At 36.1% G+C, this 27,359-nt stretch overlaps 1 long non-coding RNA gene across 1 annotated transcript; it reads right to left on the bottom strand.

Moving 5' to 3' along the window:
• Window positions 1–1,131: 1,131 nt before the first annotated feature.
• Window positions 1,132–15,284, bottom strand: LOC147394485 (uncharacterized). Its single transcript, XR_015181458.1, has 3 exons — window positions 15,023–15,284; window positions 2,305–2,849; window positions 1,132–2,224 (listed from the first exon to the last, which is right to left on the bottom strand). It is a non-coding gene; the product is annotated as an uncharacterized LOC147394485 (long non-coding RNA).
• Window positions 15,285–27,359: the final 12,075 nt, after the last annotated feature.

Below are 27,359 nucleotides of genomic sequence, written 5' to 3' on the forward strand. Positions count from 1 at the left end.
GTGTATTGTAAAGGTGGTTGTATACGAGTGGAGTGTCATTTGGGAATTACATGCACGCCTGATAGGCATAGACGAAGATGATTAGTCAGTGATCACTAACAATCTAGTAGTAGTCGAACGTTCTGACACATCGAAAAGAGACCCATTGCTTACGGTCACGTCAAACGGCCAGCCTGAGCCGGATAAATGGTTCCGCAAGCGTGGTAGACACGACCAGCCACAAAATCAGGAACTACGATGTTATTGAGGAATATCATGTCCCGACTGGGAGCGATCCAGTCGTGAATCCCAACTCTTTAATTCCAATACTCCACCACTTGTATTATGTATCTGTTGTTATAATTCGAACTACAAACTGAGAAGCATGTCTATTATTTTAATGTTGCCAACGGTATTTGCATAAAATGGAAAATGTATAATGAGTATGGATGATTGATGTCATGTGTAATCTTTAAACTGTTTAGTTGCTCATCCCTGGCTATATGTACCAGTTGATCGTATTTTATCTTGTAAAACCTTGCATGTATTAAAATGTTCAGTATGCTTTATTCGATCATACTTAGGAAGGGTTATTAGTAGGAATTGGCTGTGGACTTACTGGGTAACCATTGTTACTCACCCTTTCCTTCCTATTTTTTTAGTTTCAGCACTTGCAGCTGTCGAGGCAGGCGTAGAGGCAGTAATTGAGGAGTATCTGGTCGATCAGATCGACGATCAGATTTTATTGCCTGGTGAGCACTAGGGCCACATCCCTTAGTATTGTCAGTTTCATCCAGGATGGATGTAGTTTTTGGATTTGAGAGTTTAGGCCTCTGTTAGAGTGAAAGTGTTTTGGTAAGCCTGTATATTGATAAATCTTCAGCACTCTAATCTACTTACATGTTAGATGTAATTAGTCTTCCGCTGTTATTTTCCTGTATCTACATTTTTATATACAGGTTTTGTTATAAGTTGGTTTATCAGGTTTGAGTTCCGTGGAACGCTAACATAAATAGAGGAGACCATGCCGAAATTTCGAGGTGCCACCTAGTACCTTGGGATTTGTGTTAGCGTTTGGCGGGGCGTCACAAGAGTAGACTTCAAACCATCCCAATCTAAAAAGAAATCATGGACAAATACAACTCTCAGAAGTTCACAAAACATATGGGAATTTTAATCATTTTCAAATCATGTCAGGCCTATGGGACCCTGATAATTGAATTTGGACCTTTCGGGGACCACCATGATCATTTTATTCAAACGAAGGCTTTTTTTGAAGTTTGGAGCACTTCTATCATATCATGCAGGACTATTTACCCATCTGAGTCGCTCACTGTCGCTCCTTCTAGGCCCACGATGACTCAATTCACTGAAGAATACTCTTGAAGGTTCCTTTGGACCGCAATTGCTCCCTTTACCCATTTGAAGACTCATAACCACTTATTGGGCCTATGGAGGCCTTGATGATAAATATCATTTTGTGAATGCTTGTTGAGGCCCGGATCACTCGCACACAATTAAATCAGTTACATACGCCATATCATGAGAAATGTAATGCATATATATACAAGAATTTCACATGTTTACATAATAGAGTGTGAAGCTAATACAAATATTTAAAATGTCTATACAAAGTACATTAGGCTTTAAGCTGGGGAAGTCCAATCTAATCTCTAGCACTCTAAGTCTTTGAGATCGCTTCTGGAGAGGAACCAGCCACTGTACCAAAATCGGAGATCTCAAAAGAAGGTACACCATACATTTGCAATCGACCTTCAGAGTCCATAAAGAAAAGCTTGGTGTCCAAGGCAACATCTTGCTCGATCATCCTCGTGAGAAAATCAGCACTTAGAGTAAATGATCAAACAAAAGAAAAAGCCTAAAAAGAAGAAGCAAAACAGACTCAAGAGCATGTCGATGGTAGTCTTGAAACAACCACAAGAAAAGCATCACGAATCAAAACAGGAGATAAATTACTTTGATCTACACAACATAAGGGAAGAAAGATGTACAATCTCGATCTACAGATGGGACTCCCACATGGCCAGCTCCAGCTCCAGCTCCAGCTCCAGCTCCAGCTTACGGATATAAGTTGCCTTCTCCTCGATACAGGTCGTCTTTTCCTAGATATGGGCAGCTTGTGATTTTACTTCGGCCCAAGATGCCTTCTACCAATTTTTCATCTCCAGAAATCAGGTAGCTTGTGTCTCGATGATGTCACTCGAAGGCGTCAAAGATCATCAGCCTAAGATTAGAAATAGATAAACAATAAGAATGGTTACGGATAAAAAATTGTAAAGAAATGAGAATGAACAAAATTCATACCATGACATCATGCTTCTAAATCAGGACCCCTTTGATCTCAATCATACTAGCCCAGACAATGACGGCTGGCATGATGCAATCGATAGAAGCCTCTTGAAATCAGGCTCTGAAGTCGCCCTCTCAAATTAAGCCAACATCATCTACGCACTTCTCTTGGGTCGGATAGTCATTCACCATTATAACTCCCAAAATGGGCTCAGGTGACAAGATAAGGATGCGAAGGATCCCGTTATGCTGGAAGAACAGTTGCTTCCCCAAATAAAATGTGTAGCTTTGCTCGTTGATGAAATATGGGTAGCATTGTCTCTTGGTATTATGACGATACACTCTTAACCTCCTACTTCCTGCTCACCGTACGAGGGAGGTCTCATAGAATAATGAAGAAGATTTGTAAAAGAAAAAAAATCAAACTACAAATAGAAAGACGTTTGAGTCAAAACAACAGAGACAAGGGTTTGGATTACTCACATCTTGAAAACGACATCGATCAATGTGGGCGCAAGCACTCCGAGGGCTGTTCTTAATCTCCATAGCATCTTGGATACCTAAAGAATAACCTTATTAGGGTGACGTCGTGTCGACACATTGAAGGAAAAATGTACATAAAAAAATATCTAAGAGAATGTGATAGACGTTAAAAAAATGGTACAAAAAAAAGGAAAGTGAAAAGGAGAACAAAATGTATGGTTTTACCATAATAAATTGCCAAAAGAATCGGATTGCAATCCCAGCTCCACGGGGTGCAATGATCCCCTCGACTACTCGATCCAGGATTGCCAAAATGGTGCCATAGATCAAACTCCCCAGATTGAAATTGTCAATGTGATTGATGTCTCACATCACGGAGAAGAAGATGGTAGAAATCGAGAAATCATACTTAAGGAAGAAGTAGCTGCCAACCAAGAGCAAGAAGCAGATTCAAAAAATGACATTGAAAGTCATCATCACTGAGTTGGACTATTATCTCTTGATAAGTGTGGGAAGCCTTATCCTTTCCTTCCACAAAAAACAACCCCATCAGGACCTCAGTGCTAACTCAACCCATCTTCCCCACCATAGAGGCGGGGATTCTTTTGATGCCCAATAAATTGCTACCTCCTAGATAGTCAGAATGGACAGGGGAAGTGGCTCTCCATCCATCGTGATGCTGTAATCACAATAAAACCTGAAGGTCAGATACCGATCTCTACTTCTGATATATAAATAGTGAGTTGTCGAGAACTATTTCTCTACCATAGCCAAGAAAAACGGATGGCTAGTCTTGGGAGCAATAATGCATAAGAATGCATTGAAACCGATAGTCAAGAACTATATCCGAATGTCATCGGAGAATAGGGTAATTGTAGACAAAAATGTGCTTCATTGACTTTTGAAGCTGGCAGATGGATACGGGATTGGGATGTTGATTAGGGTCTAGAAAGTATGTTCTACAACCTTAATTGCATAGATTTTACAGGTAAATTATATACTACATCCTCTAATTAGATATAATTCATTGTTAGTTCATATTTATTATTTATTTCTATTAAAATATGTATTTCGGACCTAATTGTGGTTATTTATATGTAATAAGAGAAATTCGCAAAGTTTCAAGGCGAATCAGAAAAATCCAAAAAATACCACTGTGATCTAAGATCATAAACAAGACCAAAACCCAAGTATTGTGGGCCCAGGTTGACTAGGGTGATGCGGTCAAGTTAGTGAGTCAAACCTCAAAAATTGTACTGAAGATTGGCAATTTAATATCATTCATAGTGAATTAGGTTTTTGATTTATTGTAATTATGAACAGTTTTCGAAATCCTAAAAACCTTAATTCTTTTAGAAACCCTAACCTAGTCTCTATAAATAGTAGACCAGATCAGAGTTAGAAATCATCTAAAGATTAGAATAATAATAGTTTTTTCTTTTTTCTTTTTATTTAGAAGAATGAGTTGTAATCAAAGAACTATTGCCGATTTCTTTAGAAATCTTTAGAAATCATCTAAAGATTAGAATATTAATAATTTTTACTTTCTGTTTTTGTTTAGAAGAATGAGTTGTAATAGAAGAATTTTTACCGAGTTCGATGTTCAGGAATAAATAAAAGATTCATCTTTTTCTCATCTTTCTTCTCTTTTTCATAGCATGTTTATCTTATTTTACTTTCTTGTTCTTGCAATGATTATCGGCTAACTTCTCCGTTAGATCAGTTGAGAAAGTCAGAGCAAGCTTTTATTAATATTTTGTATTATTCTCATGATAATTGTTTTAATAAATTATTGTGAAGTTTTTAAGTAAATATTATCAGATTTAATATTGATTGTTTATCAAGTTATGATAGTTCAATCTTTGATAAGTTCAAGATTAACCATGCTTCACAAAAAATAATTAATACTTATCCCACAATCATGGCTTAATATATTAATCACATACTTTCAATTTCTTTTCTAATATAACTATTTAATTTTTCGATCCACAAACATTAGCTTTGTTTAGTGGATCGAGACAAATAGAAAATCATATAATTATTGATAAAACTTATGAAGGTGGATCCGATTGATCTACACTTCTCCATAGTATTTTAAGTCTTTGTTTTTAGTGTTTTCTTTTAGATAATTTCTCTCGAAAACAATTTTTAATCGTTTGAGTAAATTGAATTGGATTTAAGGTAAAAAGATTATCGGATTAACGTTGTCTCTGTGGATTGATCCTTGCTTGTCAAAGTGTTTTGTTATTTTATTTTATCATAATCTACAGCTCGAACAAATGTCTTATAATACCCCAAAATTTTAATTTGTATCTCGAGAAATTTTAAATAATAAAATTTGGGAAACTTTTGAAAGTGGGACTTAGGGTAGGAATTCTCAAATTTTGATCCATTTACTTTTGACGAAAACCAACTTTGCCATTGGATACAAAATGATCGAAAAACATACTTTAGCCTATAAGCACGCTTAAATTTGATTTTGAATAAAAAAATTACAAAATCCTCGATCTTCGTGTCGAGCGGGACATAAAAAGGTATAATTTTGTTAGAATGAGAATTAGTAAAATACGATCACACCATTAGGTCCACAAAAAAAATTATAAAGAATGGTGTACTTATTCATCGATTTTCGAGTTCGGAGAGTTGAGTTATGGTAAAAAATCGAAACAACTAAGAAAATACCAAAAATACCCTCAGACTTTTTATAAAACAAAAGGTTGACTTTTTTTATTTCATCATTTTCTTCTCCAAATAACCAAATCCCAGCCGTTTGAGAATCAAGGGTTTCAACCCTCTTTTCATCTAGATCCGTCGTGAATGAGGCATCATTGATCATCGACGAAAGAAAGATAGTTGTCGGCATCGACAAGTTTTACAACCTCACCACCTTCAATCTTTATTTTTCTTTCCTTTTCTCCTTCTGTCATTCAAAACTCGCGAGTGAGTTTTGATACACCCCACTAGAAGTTTCATCTAGTTAGAGGAAGAATCGTTTTTCATCATAAAAGAAAGGAGGATACCATCATTGAGAGCTTCACAAACCACTGTTCATTTCATCCCCGAGTTCATCCAACATCAAGTTTTGCATTTTTAATCCTTGACTTTCGTGCTAGCTTATTATTTCTGACAACCATTGATTTTGGTAAGGGACTTTTAATTCCTATTGGTAATGGCAGGTTGCGAAAATTGCATTTAGGGTTACAACGAAATGTTGTGATGCATTTCAAAACGTAGAATTTTTTTCATTTATTTCAAATTCATACTAAGACCTTCATGTTTGATGTGTTTTTATTTTATTTTAACAATTGATTCGTGGCTGAGTTAAGGGATCGAAAAGATTCAAAAACTGGTCGAAAATCAAATTTTCACGTAGTCTGCTAATTCTAGAGGTAGGATTGGCGGTGCTACTACTACCTATCGGAGGCTATTCTGGTGGTGCCACCGCTAGCTGTTGACAATACTATTTTTGACATTTTGAATTTCAAGTATTTTTGGAATCTAGTTTCGACCCTATTTGCAATAGTTTTCAATCAAATTGTGAAAAATGAATTTTTAAGTTTGAAAATAATTAGTATTAAAGAAATTACATTATTTTGATGAATGATAAGGTCCCAATAATTTCACTTTGGGATCGTAATTTCACCGAGATTACCATCGTATAAATACTAGTTCCCTTAAAATAATAATAAATTTTATTAAATCTCAAATTAATGTGGTTTAACAATAGTTTATTTCTAATTTCAGGTGAAAAAGGCACATTCGGATACTAATAAAAGAAATAACAATTATTATTACAACATGCGAGCAAAAAGGAAGCATTCGGCAAAATCTCGAGGATTTTAGGCGTCACGTCACCGCGCCGCGGCTAGCCAAGACCGCGCCGCGAACATTTCGAGGAATTTGTCCTCGAGATTTTTACAGAAGCTTCGGTGGTTGTAACTGATTGGGTCATTCGAATCGAATTATCCGTCAAATCACCGATTATCCGAATACGAACATTATAAATTGGAAGGTGGATTTCAGAAAAAGGGGCTCTTCTCTTCTTCTGTAATTTTTCCTTTGGGTGAGCTTTTGAGTGTAGTGAGAACATCAAGAGTGGGATTTCATTGTTTTTGTAATTCGTTGGAGAGATATAGAAGAAGAATTTTCAGATCGATCATCATCTTCTTCACCCATGTTCTTTGCTCTTTTATTAATTTCTGCAATTTTAATTCTTGCGATGATTGGCTAAATTCTCATTAGAGAAATTAAGAAAGCTAGAGCAAATTCATTCCTCTAATATAGTTTTAGATTCTTACTTTGTTTACATGTTTATTATTCTAAAAGTTCTCTTATGATTAAGATAATCTAGCTTATAGTCTGATCCAACTTAGATAGCCATTACTTAGATAAGTTTAAGAATGGTTATGCTCTGTGAAAAATCAGAAGATAAGTTAGGCAATCTAAATCATATTAGTATTTTCATGGATAACTTTTGATTACTTTCAATGGTTCAATTGTTTCACCTTCCGATCCATGAGCAATGACTTGCTCTATGGATTGAGTTATCTCTTGGAACTAATTTATATATTTGGAATCTCGTTTCGACCCTATTTGCAATAGTTTTCAATCAAATTGTGAAAAATGAATTTTTAAGTTTGAAAATCATTAGTATTAAAGAAATTACACTATTTTGATGAACACCGGAAAAAGTAATTTGTGTTCGATAGGTTAAAAATTGAGAATACTAGAAAAATGGGATGAAACGGTAAAATACTAGTCACACCCGAGGGGTGATGTCTACATTTTACAGGGTGGTGCTATGTGTGGGTTAATAAATAGATATTTAGGATAATTTACTTTCGGGTGCATGTTTATTTACTTTCTGTTAGCGCAAGGCGTCGTTATACTTTTTGTTCTGTTATTTAAGCCAGTGAATCACTGTTGTATGGTAGGAAATTGGATATCTATTCTCAACTCTGTAATGTTAATTTCTCATTTATTTTCAAAGAAAAATAATATATATATATTGTGAGCTATTAAAGAGTTTGTGAATACTTTAAGAGATAGTACGACATATCATCTGGACTGATATGCTCTTCTGAGATGTATGGTAAGGACAACCAAACTCATGTGTGGTATAGGACGCGTATGAGAGTGGAGTCAAAATTAGAATCCAAGTTTATTCCTCTATATCTTTATTAGTGAACTTGTACTGTAAAGGTGGTCGTACACGAATGGGGATGTATATTTGGAATCATATGCAGGCCTGATAGGCATAGAAAAAGATGATTGTTTAGTGATTACTAATAATCTAGACTAGTCGAACGTTCTGACACATAGAAAATAGACCCATTACTTACGGTCACGTCAAACAATCAGTCTGAATCGGATAAATGGTCAACCAACCATGGTTATGCAGCAACCAATCACAAAATTAGGTACTAAAACTAGTAAAGTATTTGGAATATTATGTCCTGATTGGGAGCGATCCAATCATAGAATCACAACTCTCTAATTCCACTACTCCACTATTATGTATTATGTATTATGTATCTATTGCTCTATTTTGAATTATAAAATGAAAAGCATGTTTACTGTTTCTATTTTGTTAATTAGATTGGTATATAAAGAAAATATTATAGTGAGTACTGCTAATTGATGTGTTGTGAATTTTTTAAATTTTTAGTTGTTTATCCCTAGTTATATGTACTAGTTAATCATAGTTTATTTTGTAAAACATTGAATGTATTGAAATAATTCAATATGCTTACTCGTTCATGCTATAAGAGGTTATTAGTAGTAATTGTTGTTCACCTACTGGGTGAAATCGCCTCGACCCTTTTTCACTAAATAGTGGATAGGGGTCCGATTTGTAAATGGGGGACTTTTGAAAAATGCGAGTCGCCACCTAGTTTAGGTCTAGGAACCATAAATAACTTCAAACGGATATGGGTCAGTCAACGGATCAAAGATATGGGTAAGGGGGTAGATTACGGGTTTCGGAAGGTGTTAGGCACCGAACTTGTCCGATCAAGATGATCGGTCTCTACTACGATCCAAAATCATCCTATGGTCGATATACAAAAATTACAGTCGAGGTCACAGTCCAGTTATCATCATCAATTCATGTTAGATTTTCCAACTAAATCCCATGGCTAAAATTGTCCCAACTATCACATGATTCTTCTTTGAATTCCACAAAATATGGAAGGGTTAAAAAAAACCCTAATCAGCTCCATGACCTGAAATCAATTAAGAAACTCCACCTGCAAATATTCCTCAAACTATCCAAAATAGAAAATCATGAGAATGTCCTAAATAGGAAGATTACAAATAGAAACCTGTCAAATTGGGACTTAATATTTTCAAATTATGAACATAAAATTTCCTAAATTAGAATTGGAAGAATATATGATGAACTCCAAATTAGCAGTTTTTTAAGAAAATGGAATTCTCCCAAAATAGAAGATTTTCGGAGGTATGAAGTTTTGAGTTAGAAATCCTCAAATCTACAAATATGAACTTTCTAATATGAATGTGCCGAATCTTCCAAATTGAGAATTGCTAAGATGTGGACTTTCTAAATTAGAAATTTACAAACAAATGGTTTTCCAAGATGAACGAAAATTAACAAAAATAACAATAAAGAATTCCACATTACCATGCTCATCAAACCGGAGATCAACAATTACCGATGCCCACGAACTTTACAAATTTGGAGAAGAAATCCACACTCAATCAATTTTCAAAGTAACCAAACGTGCATGCAAGCATAATTTCCAATCTTTTCAAAACAATTAATCGACATGCATGTTTATCAAGTCAAGGGGTACATTAATCACATGGAATAATTCTAGACTCACCACCAACTCATCCCAAAAATATATTTTCTATCCCCATTACAAGAAAATTGAATATCATCATGAGTCATACAAATCAAACTCGGGCACAATGATCATAGCACTTTAACAGTAACAATCTCCTAATACTAACATGCAAAAATAAAATAAAAATAAAATATAACAATATCGCCCTAATCCTATCAATATGCAAAAACAAATAAAACCCAGAAAAATGCCTAAGAAAATTATCCTATCCTATCAATATGCAAAAAGAATAAAATAGAAAATGATACCCACGTGAAACAAACATGTAAAACACAAAAAAAACATAAGAAAAAGGCATAAAAAAAATATTCTACCAACTTTATCAATATGCAAAAAAAAAAAAAAATAATAATAATAATAAAAATAAATAGAAACATAAAAAATAAAAACATTCTCCTAACCCTATTGAAAAACAAACAAATAAGAACATGAAAAACCTAAAAATGCTTTTCTAATCCTATCAACATACGATAAATTATGCCCTACAAAAAAAAACAAGAACGAAAATAAAAATGGACCAAAATAAACTTACCTAATAGAGAAAGATGACGAGTTGATTCCTTCAGGGAGGACTCAAAGCTTATGAGTGTTCGCTGTTGCGGGGACGCAAGGGAAGAAGGCAGAGAGAGAGAGGCCCTCTTATGAGTGCTGTAATGGTGAATCGAAGCGACTGGGCAGAATGTGATGTGGCAGTAACAAAATTGGCAGCAATGTGTGTGTCACAGGGATTTGAAGAGGCTGGGCAGCAAAGTGCAATGAGGATGTTGGTGATGTGCTAACGCATGAGGCGAAAGTTGATCGAGGGGTGGCTGGGCAGATGGCTGCAATAGCCACGTTTTGCAAAGAAGGTTATTGAAGGTGATGAAGGCACAAAGGACGTTAGAGAAGAGGGTTGAAAAAGTGAATATGGGAGGGCATTGAAGATGCTGGATGGGGAGTTTTTGGTTTAACAGAGAGAGAGAGAGGCTGTGGAATGCTGTAGAGGGGAGGACATGAAGAGAGGTGTTGTAGGAGCTGTAATGGAGGTGAGGGACGGAGTGCAGAGAGAAAAAATGGAGTGCCGCCGCTGTTTCTATGAAACGTGGGTGAGGTTACTATGCTGTAGTGGAGCCATTGGAGGAGAAGACATGGGAGAAGAAGAACTCCAGCCGTTCAGCCTGTTTTCCCTTAGAGAGAGACGCTTGTGAGTGAAAATCTAAAGAGGAGGAGACGTCCTGAGAAGCTGTTTTGCAGCCCAGAGAGAAGAAGACGTGGAGAGGGCTGTGTTTAGCCGAAGAGGAGAACGGTGTTGAGGGCGTGGTCCAAGGAAGAGAGACGAAGGAGGAAGAGGAAAATCTGCCTTTTACATTGGAGAAGAAGATGAAGCCCTCCTTCTTCACGTTGGAGAAGAAGACATTTTTATAATAAAAAAACCTTCTAAATTTTTTTAATTTCTCTTTCTTTTTTTTTTTCTTTTTTCAATTAACACGTATTTCTTTTTTGGGAGAGTGGTGGTGGGGTGATCCCCTGCTACTCGTAGCACGATGGTGGTTGAGTTACGATTAGTCAATTTAATTTTCATTGTGTCGATTGGTTAAATTTTATTTATTTTGAGATTTTCTTTGGTTGATTACTTTTTTTTTTAATTTTAATTTTTATTAGTTGATTAGTTTTTGTTTTGGGTTAATTTGATTTTAATTTTTAATTTGAATTTTAATTGGCCATTAGATTTGGTCGATTTGATTGGTTAAATGACATTTTTTAATTTATTGGATGATTAATTAACTGAAATTTTTTATTATTGGTTGATCGATTTTTAAAAAAATTTATTGTATTTAATTTGTTGATTACGTTTTAATTTTAATTTGGTCGATTGTTTGATTTTAATTTTAATTGTTTAATTATTTAATTTTAATTGTTTAATTTTGAATTTGATTTTAATTGTTTAATTTTTAATTTGATTTTAATTTTTATTAAATTAGATTTTGATTTTTTATTTTAATTTTCCTAAGGATCGACGTCTCTAAGTTGAGTTTGGAGGTCGAGGGGCATTTCGGTCATTTTTATGACTTTTCCTAAATTTCTCTGTTTTCGTCAGTTTGGGTCCCGTTAGACTCGAAATCATATTCTGAGTGCAATGGAGGTACTTTCGAAGTCTTTCGGAGGTCCGAAATTCATGAAGGGTATTTTCGTCATTTTGTCAATTTTTGTAGATTTTTACAAATTTTAACGTGAGATTTCTTTTAGTTTCAACGTGATTATTTCTAAGTTTCAAAGTCATATTTTCCTAGTATAGCAACGTCTCTAGGTTATTGAACTGTGTAGCGAACCTACGCGTACGTACTTACTAAATCGGGTATACCGTGTGGTGATCCTAAGCGTGGGTGAATTTTTATGTTCAGTCGTAACAAGTAGGGGGGATGAAAAAGAGTGGAAACGGAGGGAATCAATGACAGTACTCACAAGCCTTTGAGTTCTTCGCGATCATCATTAGGAATTCACGGTAACCGGGTGACAAATTGTCGAATTAGGCAGATGCAAAAATGGGGTGTCTACACTGGGTAACCATGGTTACTCCCTCTTTCTTTTTTGTTTTTTTTACTTTCAAAACCTGTTGTTGTCGAGATGGGTGTGGAGCTAGCGAGTGAGGAGCATCTAATTGGTCATATAGATAATTAGAGTCAGCTACCTACTGAGCATTGGGGCTATATCTGGTCACGTCAATTTGTGCAGGTTGCACATAGATTTTGGGGTCGAGAGTTATGACTTTTTTAGCGACAAGCAATTTTTGTAATCGTGTATATTGTTACACCTTTTGCATTCTGATCTACATTATGTTGCTCATTGTACATTTGACTTCCATTATCATCTTATTTTGTTTAGTTATAATATGCAAGATATTATTTTTATTATTTATCATGTTTTTGGGTGCGTTAGAACGTTAACATAAATAGAGGAAAACATGTTGAAATTTCGAGGCGCCACCTAATACTTCAAGATTTGACATGGGGATTTGTGTTAGTGTTTCCGAGGTGCGACATGTCTAGCTGCACTAGCATCGATAGATGCTTCCCAAGTTTGTATATGAGGGAGGTATTATAGACCCTCTCACTCTCTTTCGTAGGGATCTCAACCCTAGGAGCATTTTGACCAACTCTGCCACCGTTAACGGCCCTATCAGTTTGGCCCCTGCCACTCGCAGCTCTGCTACCTCGTCCTCTACTAGTTCAGCCGCTCCTACTACTAGCTTGGTCCTCAATAACTCACTCTGGGAAGTACTCTCCTCATCTGCTCGATTCCCAAAAGATGAATCAATCATTGAAGATGAATCAGGGCTCCATAAAGGTCGGATTAACTGCTTCTATAGCTATGCTAGACCCCAAGGCAAAGCCAGCCCTAGTCACGGGTCTGGCCTTTTCCTACTCATCAAATGAAGGGTGTGCCACTCTAGCCCTTCGCACTTTCCCCATATACAAATTACAGATTTATCAAAAAAATATCAATCACCCTTTCCAATTTAACACGCTAGAAGCACAACTAATCTACCCATCAATTTATCCAACCCTTCCCATCAACCTAAACCTACCCAATCAGTCATTCCATCTAGTCATAAGCCAAACATACGTCAATCCATCTACTTAAAAAAACTCTTTTTCCACCTATCCGAACTCGTTTAACTCAGTCCAAGACCTGACCTAGCATAACCCACCCTAAATCCAACACTAGAACCCACCCCTCCCAACCTACTCCTATTAAACCAAAAATCCAAATCTGCTTTAACCTACGTCAAACCTGTTTCGCCTCATATACCCCCTCGATCAACCTATAAAGATCCACTTATTTAAAACCTCGCAATCCCATCCCAAAACTCCCCATATAAATCAAGCCAAGAGTCCCTGACAATTCAATCAAACCCACTAAAGGGCCACAACACAAATATAAAAAAAATAGAAGGCATGAAAAAGAAACATGAATAGGCTTTAAGCAAAAGAGTATGGTCAATAATATTACAAAATCAAAAGCATGCTTTAAAACAAAAGGAAGCCAAAAAGAAAAAAAAACAGCAATTCCTAACAAACCGTCACCCTTCACGATCCAAACCACAATAAATCCCCAAAATCTTCCCCATATCATTACCCAAAATAGTCCCCGAATTCTCATCCTAAGTATCCCCAAGATCACCTTCATCAACAACCGACCCAAACCTCCACCCCATCCCATATTTGATAGAATCCCCAAGTCGTACCACATACAACCATTCAATCCGACTCAAATTTATCATAAATCTGAAACCATACCCCAAAAAAACATCCATTTCATTGTTAAATCACGTACCCAAACCTATTCTTAATTCAAATTCTATCAAACCCATAAGGTCCAAAAATCCCCATTCAACCATATGTATTCACAAAGTATCCCCTAACCATCAATCACCTTTCACCCAAGAGATGATCCAACCTCCACATTCCTATCTACTTACTCAAAACAATCACAACCAAAATGGTCCCATCTCACCACTACCCCCACAGCTCTATGTTCCAAATGAGCACTTGAATTCTGGTCCAAACCCATCACCTACCTTTAAAACTCACCCAAATGTAAAATTCGACCCCAAACCTTAATCTAAGCCAACCATAACTCAACACAAACACCAAGACACAATAGCTTCCATAAACCCAACCAAAATGGATCATTAAAACCTCAACCAATAAACCGTGTTTTGCAAACTAGTTTTCTCTATGAATCGACCTTCTCTCCATCCTGGGTTCAACATAAATTCATTCTCAATCCCCCAACCAGTTTTAATACCCATATCCACCCTCTAATCCTCCATTTCATGCCACACCCACCAAAAAACTGATACTCTCGGCCTAACCCAATACAAAGCCCTACCGACCCCCAGTTAAAACACCCATGTTTATCTTATAAACCAATCCAAAACCCAATCCCAATCACAAACCTCCACAGTCTGAACCCACTATCATCCTTCACAAACTAGAAACTCCCTGCCACTATGAAAAAATCCACCCAAGGACCAATCCACTCCTTTCCTCCACCACTATCAACATCCAACCCAAGGCTCCCGAATTCGATCCATCCCTACAACCTCAACAAACACATCTTTACCACGCCTAAAAATCTTCAAACCTACATTCATCACAAGGCATCTAAAGATGAAAAGAAAAAAAAAAGATAATAACAAATAGAAGATACTAGCAGTAGTAAAAGCATTAATACAAAAAAATAATGTGTAGATGTGAGAAACTTATCTCCCTCAAGTAAAGGTTTACAATCCAGAGTGTCAATAAAATTAGAATATTCAAGTTGCACCAAAACAAACTCAGAAGAAAGGCTAATGAGAGAAGATCAAGGAAAGAAAAAGAAAAAGGTAAAGAACTTACCTAGACATGCTCTAAGTCACTCCAATAGCAAGCTCGAAGTTCAAAATAAATGGAGGACCGAAGAAAATTCAAAGAAAGGGAGAAAAATCACAAGAAAAAAATGCAAACTAGAAAGAAAATCGGAGAAAGTGGCGAAGTGGAGAGGCACGCCAATTTTAAAATGTTTGAAATTCATAGTGGTCCGTATTCCAAAAATGGGTAAAACCCTATCAGCCTTCTCCATGCTACATGCATGGATAAAAGTAAGACTTTTTTGTCTGTATTTTAAGTACGGGGGAATTGTTTCAATTTTTTTTTTTTGATAAATAGTATTGTATTCAAATAACAAAACCAAGTTAGTCGAGGTGACCAACTTGGATAGTCTTTACATTACAAAGCTATTCACGCAAAGAACAACAAATCCTATCCCACTTATACACAAAATCCTCAAAAAACAGCCCCCTAAGTTCCTTATACACTTTAGACCAACAAAAGATAAGACCCAAGATAGCTATAATCGTTTGTGGACAGTCCTTTTGTTTTCCTTCGAAAATGCGTCTATTCCTTTCAAACCACACCCCCCAACAAATTGCAAAGGGAGTAATAGTCCACAACAACCTTTTTGTGCCACTAAACGGGTGTCCAATTGACGACCATCCCATGAAGATGTCCTTAATTGTCTCCGGTAGGCAAGTTGATATCCCAAATAACTTAAGAAAGTGGGCCCATATGTCATGTGAGAACTTGCAGTGGATTAGAAGATGATCCGATGATTCCCCATTATCCATACAAAGCACACAACAACTCGCCCCGCACCATCCTCGCTGCATCAACAAGTCCGTTGTTTGTATCCTTTGTAAAACCGCCGTCCAAGTGAAAAATGCGACTTTACTTGGTACTTTTGGGCCCCAGATTAAAGCATGGGGAAATATCGAATCCCCATTATTGCACAAGGATTGGTAGAATGAGCGTACCGTAAATCTACTATCATTGCTTTCCAACCACAATCTTTCATCTTCCCTTCCCCTACGTAGCACGACACTAGACGCGTAGTCTAATAATCTACCAACTTCTTGAAGATCTAAGTCATTAATGTCCCTTCGAAAGCCAAGGTCCCATGCACACTCTCCCCCCATAAGTCGACGGACGGAAGTGATTGCTTGTCCTTTCTTCGAGGATATGGAGTATAAGGTTCGAAAGACTTCCATTAGAGGCCGATTGCCACACCATGTATCCTCCCAAAACCTCACTCGGTTGCCTAAACCCACGCTGAACTTTATTCTCGTGTTGAACAATGGAATGATCTTCATGATACCCTTCCATAACCCACACCCATGTGGTTGTCTTGTTGATCCGCTTTCCCATCCCATCCGGCTCGTCTTATACTTGCTTTCTATGACTCGTCTCCATAAGCTACCCCTTTCATTCCCAAACTTCCACAGCCACTTTCCCTTCAAAGCCACATTCATCTCCCCGAGTCTCCTAACACCAAGGCCACCCTGCTTCTTAGATGAGCAAACCTGTTTCCAATTGACAAGATGATGTTTTCTATTCCCAACTCTATCATGCCATAGAAAATTACGAAACAGCTTGTCTAACCTTAGTTCTACACTTCGAGGCAATGAGAGAAGAGATAGAAAATAAATTGGAATGCTAGAAAGAACACTTTTAATCAGTGTCAATTTACCTCCTTTCGAAAGGTAATTAGCTTGCTACATAGCTAGTTTCCTTTCTACTCTCTCCACTATCGGATCCCAAATCTCCACCCTCCTATACGGGGCCCCTAGAGGCATCCCCAAGTAGGTAGACGGTAAGCTTCCCACTTGCCATCCTAACGATGCTGCCAAGAGACTTACACATCTAACCAACCCGATCGGAAGGACCTTACTTTTCCTCATGTTGACTGGAATGCCTGACATCGCTTCGAAGCAACAAAGCAGCCCGCCTAACCTCCTTGTCTGTTCTATGGAGTCATCCAAGAAGACTAAGGTATCATCTGCGAATTGGAGATGTGAAATAGCTATGTATGGATAAGTTAAAAAAAAAAAGGATTTTACCATCCATATATATATATATAAACAAAATAAAAAAATCAAAATGATTAAGAAAAACCCCAAAAAATCAAAATAACTTAAAAATAAAAATAATAATAATCTTTTTAAAATGCATTGAATTTCAATTTGTCAAAACACGACCAAGAATACTCAAATTTCAAAATTCATTAGATTTTTGTCAAATCCGAGATCTCAAACGATCTCCGTGCTACGAGATCGAGGAATTCAATGCCCATTTTGTTAAACCCCATGCTTGAATAGCCATTTTCTACAAAAAATCATCAATTTCTTTCGATGCTTAAAATCATATTTTCAACAAAAAAAATTGGGCCCCTATAAGTAGAGGATCCGTCTATTCTTTGCAATTTCTTTATTTACAATTCATGGAAAAAAAAAAGGCAGCTATAAACACCCCTATTTGAATGGGTCCTACTTGAAAAAGAAAAAAATCATTTTTTCTAGCAAAATCTGTCAATGGGCCTAAAAGTCCAAAATTTTAAAATTCGACATTTTGATCAAATCAAAAGGTCCTAAGGCCTCGAAAAGCCTCATCGATTTACAATAAGGCTCCTAAGCCCACCACTTTCTCAACCTTTCACCCCTCTAACCTCGAATCTTTTGTCAAGTCTCAAACTCATTCTAAGCTCACCTAAGGCCCACCAATCTTCAATCCCCTAAATCCCATTTTAGTCTCATCCTAAAACAAACCCACCCTTAGCCAATATTTCAACCTAATCTAACCTTAAGCCAATTTTAATGCAATCCAACTCTAACCCCAACCCTAGACTCAAGCTTAATTCTAAAACCTAAGCCTTCACCAAGTCTTAACATACAAAAACCCATTCTAATCAAACCTTCCCAAGCCTAAACCCAAATCTATGTCCCTATCCATATGCATACCATGATCATAACCAATCAAAATCTATGATACCCTTGATCATCAAAGGGGGACACTTATCATCACCATCGCTCACCTCCTAAATCCATCTACCCAACTTCATTATCATTCTAAAAAAGTTAACCAACACACACCTCAACCAACACCCATGTTATAACCTAATCCCATCACATTCTCCTCAAAATATTCTACAAGCTATCTCCACACCCTAACACCCCTTCTCCTTAATCAACTTATTTAACCCATACCCAAATATCCCTTTGGACACTTATCACTATCTCATCTACCCTTCCAAATATCAACAATTACCCCTCTTGGATAACCATTCTTTTAACCAACACCCACACCCCTTAACCCCACCTAACACTCAACTGATATGGGTTGAAAGATCCAATACAATTGGGAAAAAAATGATTCTTTTACAATATATTTCATATATACCCCTCCCCAACATCAAAATAACAAACCCTTATGCCTACACCTCATGACATTATCCTTTAATTTTTCACCTTTGACATTTCTAACTCTAAAAGCAACCCAAGAAGCCTATAAAACCCCCTTATCCTCTTCAAAAATAAGGCATGCTCTGAAGCCGCAAGAAAACTCAAAACTTCTCAAATTCACTCTACTCAACTCTTCCCCCCCACCCTTCTTGATAACTTTCCCTTCTCTAAGAAAGAAACTCATAATCCAAGACTTAAGAAGAAAAATCAATATGAAGAAGAAGAAGAAGGAAGGAAGGTTTAAGTCTCAAAGTGGGTTAGAAGCATAAACATTGCATTCTTTTTTCTCCTCTCTCCATCACCCTTCTCTACTCCCTCCTTTAGTTCTTTAATTTTTGTTTAGAGTGTCATAGGATGTAATGTCCACCCTCTCCTACTTTCGGTATATCGAACTTTGGTTCAATTGAAAGTTTAGGAGTTGTAATTATTTTTAAAAGAAAATCATTTTAAACCTCAAAACATAATTTGCACACACCCCACTTAACATGTTTTGAGGCTATCGATAATTGGGCCCTTCTCAACCCATAAGAGTGAGCCCAACGCAATTAGCCAACAATTTTCAAAATAGTGCCCTTAAGGCAAGATTTGTTTGAGGATCATCTCTTTTAATGAGATGGTCCTTATGATCTAGGCCGATATTAAACTCCTTACGTTTAAGGGTACAAGTTGTCGTTCATTTGACTTTTTCTTATTTTTTTTATTTTCTAAAATGGCCACATTTTTAAGATTATCACCCTCTGGTGGAGAGAGATGGGTGTCTAACATATTTCCCTCTCTCTAATCGAACCCTTACCTAGATTTTAAGTAGATCGTATTTTTCCAAAAATTACCTTCCGGGTGACCATTCACACTATTTTCTAAAAACGAATGGTGACGACTCTAAATTCACGTAGATGTGATTTTCAGATTTGAGAATCCTTGGGGGTAAATAAGAGGCAAGAATCTGCACAAATTATAAAAGAATGAAGCAAAATTGTAAAAATTAATCTTTAGGGCACAACCAAATCTGCAATAGGTTTAAGTAGGCATGGATTATGCTGGTCCGTGGTCCCAGAACGGACAAACAAAATCAGGGGTTAAATCATACTTACAGTACGATTGGAAATAAAATGAATTTGTTCGTGCTTATAGCATAAATGGAATATGAATAACATTGTCTGTGTTTCAAGCACGGACTGGAATTTTCTATGCCCTTGGAGCTTGGTTTGCCTCATAGATCATGTTTTGAGAGCCACTTGTGGGCCTAGGGTAACTGGGACACTTGTCTTGTATCCCAAGACCTTAAGACTTGCATAGACACCTTTTGAAAATATAGGAAGACATTTAAAAGGGTTGTGATGAATGCATGCGGCCTTGGCATTTGGGTAAACGATTGATGTGGTAAGGGTAGAGAATCATAAATTATTCCCATCAAGATACACAAAAGAAAAGAAGTGAAGTTTTGTACCTTTGCCACGCCAGCCGCGTACTCAGACCAAGTGCCGTCATCATTATTGTATCTAAAATATTAAGCAAAATGTGGAAGGGTATCTGTTAATAAATCCACCCATCAGGGTTACCTGTTAGATATTCTTCGAGACGTACGGTTGAATCTCGAGGAGTCAGCTGACACGCACACTTCTCAATGATATTTTTGCTGTCTCACGTAGACATAAGGAGGCGAGTCCTAGTTACCACAACTGGGGAAGGTGGGACCCACACGATTTCCATGAATCGTGTATAACGATTATCCAATCAGTTGGATTTCGATGCAGGAATAGTGTGATTCAAGGGTGGGTCCCACCAACTATTTTAGATTTGGAGATCTTTTGGATAAATACATGTCAAAAAGTGAGTTGATGAAGTGGATCTCACATAAGCTAGTTGTTACTGATTGATTACTAAATAATGAGAGATTTTATTACCACAACAACTTTTGCTAACCAGACATGTTGGATGGAATTAGCAAAAGTTGGTGTGGCAATATCAACTCTCTTAGAGATATAGAAACTTATCTAACAGATGCTAGAAACTTATCTAACAGATGCTATTAAGAAATAAGAAAAATGATTAATATATTTAGTGGTCAATGTTGGTTGAATAAAGAATGAGTTGTTGGATTGTTCATTAAGCAATCTTGGTCGTTCAATAAGGGGACCATCACTTGGAATGTTCATTCATGAATTTTACCATTTTTATTTGTTATGTTTGTTGAGCATCTTCTAAAGAACGAGCTTTTCGGACTGATTATTTTATTTGATGTTTGTACTATTTTCCCCTAGGAGAAAATAAATCTTTGTAATTCTCCATTTTGAATTATAACATGGATTGGACAAATTATTCAACCATAGAAACAAAAGTGAAGGATCTCATTAATAGGTTTCTATTGATGTGTCACATGTGCTGCCACAGGGTAAAGAGGGATCACTGATATGGCACTTCCATCGGGGACAATGTATGCCACATCAGCAAAAGAAAAGGTGTTGTGGAGACGCCATGTGGAAAAGCCCACTCATATATAGTGCCTTTGTATCATTATAAAGGTGTGAATGATAGCCTCGATTGTGATATCAGGACGTCAAGGGCATTAGCCATCTAGGTTACGGAATGTAATTGGGAAGGAAGGAGCTTGGAAATAGGCCGGTCAAGAGATTAGGGGTGCAACTTAATTCGATTCAAACTGAGAATCGAATCGAACCGAATCACGAATTTTAGATTGGGTTAGTTCAGTTTTAACTAAATAACAGTTCGATTTCAGGTTAAAAAAATAAAAACCGATGGATTTGGTTCAATTTTCAGTTCAGAGTTGGTAAATAACCGAACCAACCCAAGAACTGAACCAAGATATTATTTTAATACAAAATGTAATTTTTTTTTAAAAATCCTAATCCTCCTCTACTCTCTTTATCTCATCTTGCTCTCATCTCTACGGTTGCCCTACGATTGGGTTCTCTTTCTCTCTCTACAGTTGACCTACGACCTACAGCAGCGGTTGCGGTTCATCTCTCTCTCTCTCTCTCTCTCTCTCTCTCTCTCTCTCTGCAACTAAGTGGTGACCTGCGATCTGCGCCTACGGCTGCGGTTCATATCTCTCTCTCTCTCTCTCTCTCTCTCTCTCTCTCTCTCTCTCTCTCTCTATCATGTAGCTGTGAGTTGGTTGTGACCTGCGAGTTAGTTGCGACCTACGGTATAGGTTTCGGTTAAATAGTTCTCTCTACTTGTGTCATGTGGCCCTCAAATGTTTAATCCATAAATTAGACGGTTGGATCATTCAATCAATTTGATAGAAAAATAGGGAATTTCTGCTCTTCATTAGAAATGAAGAATCTCTTGGCAACCCATAAAACCGAACCGAATTAAGATCGGTTTGGTTGTAGACCAATTCGATTCGGTTATGTTTCTCATATAATAGAACCGATCTTGGTCGGTTCGATTCTGATTTTACTCTAAATTGAACTAACCCGAACCAAGTTGCACCCCTATAATGGTTATTAATCGGATTGGATAGAGGCATATCTGAAGTTTAATTCGAATATGAAATTCAACGGATATTCATAATTAATGTCAGAATTCAAATCTGATTTACGTATTGAATATCCAATAATATCCATCGTCAATTCAAATCATATACAAAATTATCTTTATAAAAAAGCCTAGATTTTTTCTCAAATCCACTCATCTTTATAACTTTCGATTTTAAATGTTAAAACCCACTCATCTCACCTTGAAAACGTATGGTATCAATACAAACAAAACAAAAATCATCTCCAATGTGTCAAAAAAAAGCACCTTGTAATGAGTTGAGTATTTAACTTATATCTTGAGGAAAAATTGAAGTTGAAATTTGAAATTTTTTAAAACGACTAATATGACAAAATATATGGATTTTGATTTACAAATTTTTGAGAAAATCCAACTTCAGCAATATATTCAAAATAGTCGAAGATCATAGCTTAGCTTGTAAATACGCATTAATCAGAGGTTAGACGAAAAAGTTACTAAATCATTTATTTGAGTGACAAGTTTGTACCAAAAAGGGGATGATTGTTAGAGTTAGAATTTTGTACCAAAAAGGGGATGATTGTTAGAGTTAGAATTTAGAAAATCTGATCACACCATTAGATCTTTTTGTGAAAAATGATTAAAGATGGAGTATAAGTTTGTAAAATTTCGAGTCTCGATCTTTGAGTTATCATCAAAATAAAAACAAATATGAAAATGACTTTGTGTTTTTGATACATTGTAAATATCAAAACATAAGAGAAATCCCAAATTTTAATCTCTTTTGTGCTCCGCTATTCTAAAAAGAAAACCCTAGATAAATCCCAGCCTCCCCCACCTTCCTCCATTGGTTATCATTTAAGTAGATGTGTCATTGAGTTTCGGCGTACAAGCAAGAATCGACAAGCTCGTTGCAAGCTTCGAGGGAAATTGAAGAAGTAGAGCTTTTGACCACAATAGAGAATGAACATTCAACTCAATTCGATTTACAGTGTACTTCGTAGCTTTTATAACTTGTATCCGAGGTAAAGAACTTTTAGATTTTCCCAATAGTCGTAGTTTTTTTTTTATGCATAGTAGTTTTTATTCAAGAACCCTATATTTTTTGTTATAAACAAAAGAAAAATGATTTTTTTAAATACAAAATTCATGTTTAAAATAAGTTATTTTGAATTTTTTTTTCTTATGGAGCTATGTATTAAAATTGATTTTGAAAATTTTGGGGGAAAATCAAAGAAGAAGATTAAAAAAAAAATTTGTATTGTAGATTCGAGTTAGTCGGTAGCACCGACACATACTATTGGTAGAATCGACAACCATTGACAGTTTTTACTGTTGGCATCAACAAACCCCTATTTCAGCACAATACTATGCACAGTTACCTAATTCGTTAGTAAAGTATCAAACCGCTAACGGTTTCAAACCGAACTAGTTCGTGGTACGATTTGCTTAGAGTTCGTGAATTACAGCAAGCCAGCCAAATGCCCTTTTACTTTAATTATTTTACATCCCCCTCCACAAGTTAATTATATTTGAGATATCCCCCAACATTTTAAACTGATAGTAGACCTTTTTTCCCTTGGTCTTTATTTAATAAACCAATGAAAAATGATCAAATACCATCATTTTCAACATATAAACAAAAAAAAACTTGATATTTTTTCCATAAATATGAAAGCGCCCTCGATCCGCGGGGTGCGCAGATCCGCTTTTGACCCTTAAGGTTTGGGAGTCGCCACCTAGTTATTACGGTCTAGGAATCGAATATAGACTCGAAATGGATAAAAACAACTAATCTACTAAAAAAACTGAATCCGGGGATCACATTACGAGGTTGGAAGGTGTTAGGCACCAACCCCGCCCGGCCAATGCCGGTCTCTACTAATTCCCAAATAAAGCTACATTGCTAACGAGACCTAAATAATAATAAATAAATAAAATACTCACCCTTTTTGAGCGCAACAATTTTGTACCCTCAGATCTGATAAAATCGCTCCTTGTACCATACTCCTTGCTTCGTTCTGTCTCCGGATCTGATTTCTGATCTCCGAGGCAAGGTATCCCATTCTTAGATCTGGATTCTTCGAACTTTTTTATGGATTTTGGGGGGTTTTTGATGGGCTTCTAGGTATTTTTCAGGCTAAAATCGAAGTATGGGTGTTAGGTAAGGAGTTGGGACTTCAAAATTAGGGTTTGTGGGAGGCTAGGGAAGCTTTTTGACCTACTTCTCTTAGGATTTTTCCTTTAATACGAAAATAGGGTGTGGAGGCTCCTATTTATAAAGTTTTTTAGAAGAATTAGGGTTTGATTAGGGTTTCTTTTAGGGTTTTAATTAGGATTTTGATTTTAGTCTTATGAGGTTGACTTAGTCTTTAGGGTTTTAATTTAAGGTTTTGACTTTAGTCTTATGAGATTGACTTGATTAGTTTAAATTAGAGTTTTGACTTTAGTCTTATGAGATTAATTTTAAGATTGACTTTAGTCTTTCTTGGTTGACTTTTAATATGTTGACTTTAGTCTTACTTGATTGACTTTAAGATTGACTTTAGTCTTACTTGATTGTCTTTAATTTTAATTAGGATTTCACTTTACATTAATTAATATTTTAATTATTAATTTCAAAATTTTTAATTATTAAAATTATAAAATTACAGTTTTACCCTTGAAGAGGATGTTTCGCGTTTTAAGTCGTTTTTCAATGTTCCAAGATGTTTTGGAATTGATTTTTCATAAGGAATTCAATGAAAATGTTGGTTTGTGTTATTTATGAAATTTTTTGTGCCAAATGGTCATGAACTTTATGAGGGGTATTTTCGTAATTTTGTCAAATTTTGTGAAAATTGACGAAGTGGTTTATTTGGTTTCGATTTGTTGTTTTATGTGTTTGAATGGATTTTCCTAAGCATAGTGTGGGCTCTAGGGACGTTTTAAGGTTAGGGGTATTTTGGTAATTTGGTCATTTTTTAGTGATTTTTATCGTAAAACTTCTTTTTGTCTACAAGATAATGATTTCTATGTTTCTGGAGTCGTATTTTCTTAGCATAGCGTTGTTTCTACAGTTTTGTCAATTCGAGATACCTCATCCGGATTTCTAAAACATATCTGGTAACAAAATAAAGAATTGGAATAATCATCAATCATTGGGAATCGTTGCGATCGGGTTGACGAGTTGATTAATCAGGCGAGTGCAAAAATGGGGTGTCTACAAAATGCCACGTCCCGAAATTCTAACATGCATCACCATGAATAAGTGATAGAATTTCGAGGTGTGATTAACCATCCAATTCGATGATAACATATAATAATAAAAGACAAATCCTGTTTAGCAATTGTATTGTAGTAGAAATATTTAAATAATAGTAAAAACCAGTATGGAAACTAATAACAATCAAACATGATCTAGAATCTTCAAGTCTCATCATAAAAGTCATACTTACTAAAATAAGACATATCTATATGACAATACTGAATATAAATTGGCACACAGTGCCCTAATATAAGAAATTCAAACTGAAACATGAGGAGAAATAATTACTAAACTTTAATACCACTCAAACTGACAGAGGTGACTGCTCATCCACATACTCAGCCTCGAGTGCCTCATCATATATCTCATCCTTAATAAATGTCTCCTTGACAACTACAAAATCTAAAAGGTAAATGGTAGGGTGAGTAACGGGAGTTATTTAGTAGGAAGTCCACTGTTTTAACAGCTAGTCACAACATGTAATGTATAAACAACTGGAGTTTAAATCATGCAGGTTTTGATATAATTTAATATTCAAATAAAGACTAAAGAAAAATAATAAGTCAATACAGGTAAATATCAATCTATCTATTCTATCAAATTAATCAATAATAGTTCTAACATGCTTTTAAGTATAAACATCTATCTATTAACATATATGTGAAATATATATAATACAAACACGACGATGTAATCGATAATAGTGTTGAGGAATATGCTGATATGACAACCTCGGTATGACCATCTATACTCCAAACTACTCTTGGTGTGGAATTCCACCGTTTGCATCTGATTTTATGTTTGATCTCTCTTACCATGCTAGTGTGACCATTTATCCGACTCAGAATTAGCCGTTGACCAAGGTCCATATGCATGGATCAATTACGTTGGTCATTCGTTGGACGACTATTAAAAAAATTGCTTGGCCATATGCACCAGACGGCAAGCAAAGTTATGCTTAGCTGTTTGGTCTATATGGCCAAGAAAAAACATGTTTTGAGGATCTTGGTTGATCATCTTTGATTGGTTTAAGTAGGTTCTATTTTTAATCGAAATTCCCTTGATTTGATCATCGATGCTAGATTTGAATGAGCTCTCAGGTTTGTTCGATCAAATTGGGGTGTCTATAGATATACATAAATAAATATATCCTAAATCTAAAATTTTCTCATAACTTGAAGAATATAGTATGTGTTCATGAATCATGACCGTTAAAAAAGAATAAAAATAGTTGATTTGCTACAACTATTAATTTGGATCCAAACTTTTCATAAGAGCAAGACATCATCTCTCTAACTTGAAGGATGATGATTGATAATAATCTTCTTTTGAATGATATGCAGTGATTTGTGACTAACAGTGCAATCTATATAGTGATGTATGTGATAATGGAATACATGAGTTCCGCTACTTTGACTTTGTTAGCTTTTGTATGTGTAGACACGGGATTTCGCCATTACGATGACCACATCTACAATGGTTTGGAGTCGCCACCATTCATTTTTGTAAGTAGGTGTGAATGGTCACCCGATGTGTATTTTTTTTAGAAAATGTGACATTTTTGGTATTTGGTGACTCTCGATGGATAAAGATGAATCAACCCTTGAGATTCGGGTAAGCGGCTCAGTTGGAGAAAAGGGAAGGTGTTAGGCACCCTTTTCTCCCCACTAGATAGTGGTAACCTCAACTCAACTCGGCCATTTTGATTAAAAAAAATACAAAAAATGATGTGCCACGTGTTGTGCATTTGTACCCTAGATAGGGATTCATTTTCGGCTTGATCATAGGGTCATTCCATTGATGGAAATGACCCTTATAGACCTTTAGCCTTGGGGTCCATTCATCCTAAAAAATAAAATGAAGGGGAGAGGGTGATAGAAGAGGGAGGAGGAGAAGGTGTAGAAGAGAGAGGGGGGGATTGCCTTGAACCCACCTTATATCTTCTTTCTTCTTTTCTTCCTCTTGAGTCCTTAGTATTTTATGAAAATACAATTCTTGTATGGTTGAAGGAGTAGAGAAGAGATGATGAGAGAGATGAGTGGACACTACGTCATATTTCAACTAAAACGACGGCCCAAAGCCGTCGTTTTTAAAGAAAAACGACGGTTCTCACCGTCGCAAGGGCAGTTGTAAAAAACGAAGTTGTTTTTCACAAACGACGGACATCATCTGTCAA

The sequence above is a fragment of the Akebia trifoliata genome, chromosome 9 (genome assembly GCF_017979445.1).
Source record: "Akebia trifoliata isolate Shusen 1 chromosome 9, ASM1797944v1, whole genome shotgun sequence".
Classification (NCBI taxonomy): domain Eukaryota; kingdom Viridiplantae; phylum Streptophyta; class Magnoliopsida; order Ranunculales; family Lardizabalaceae; genus Akebia; species Akebia trifoliata.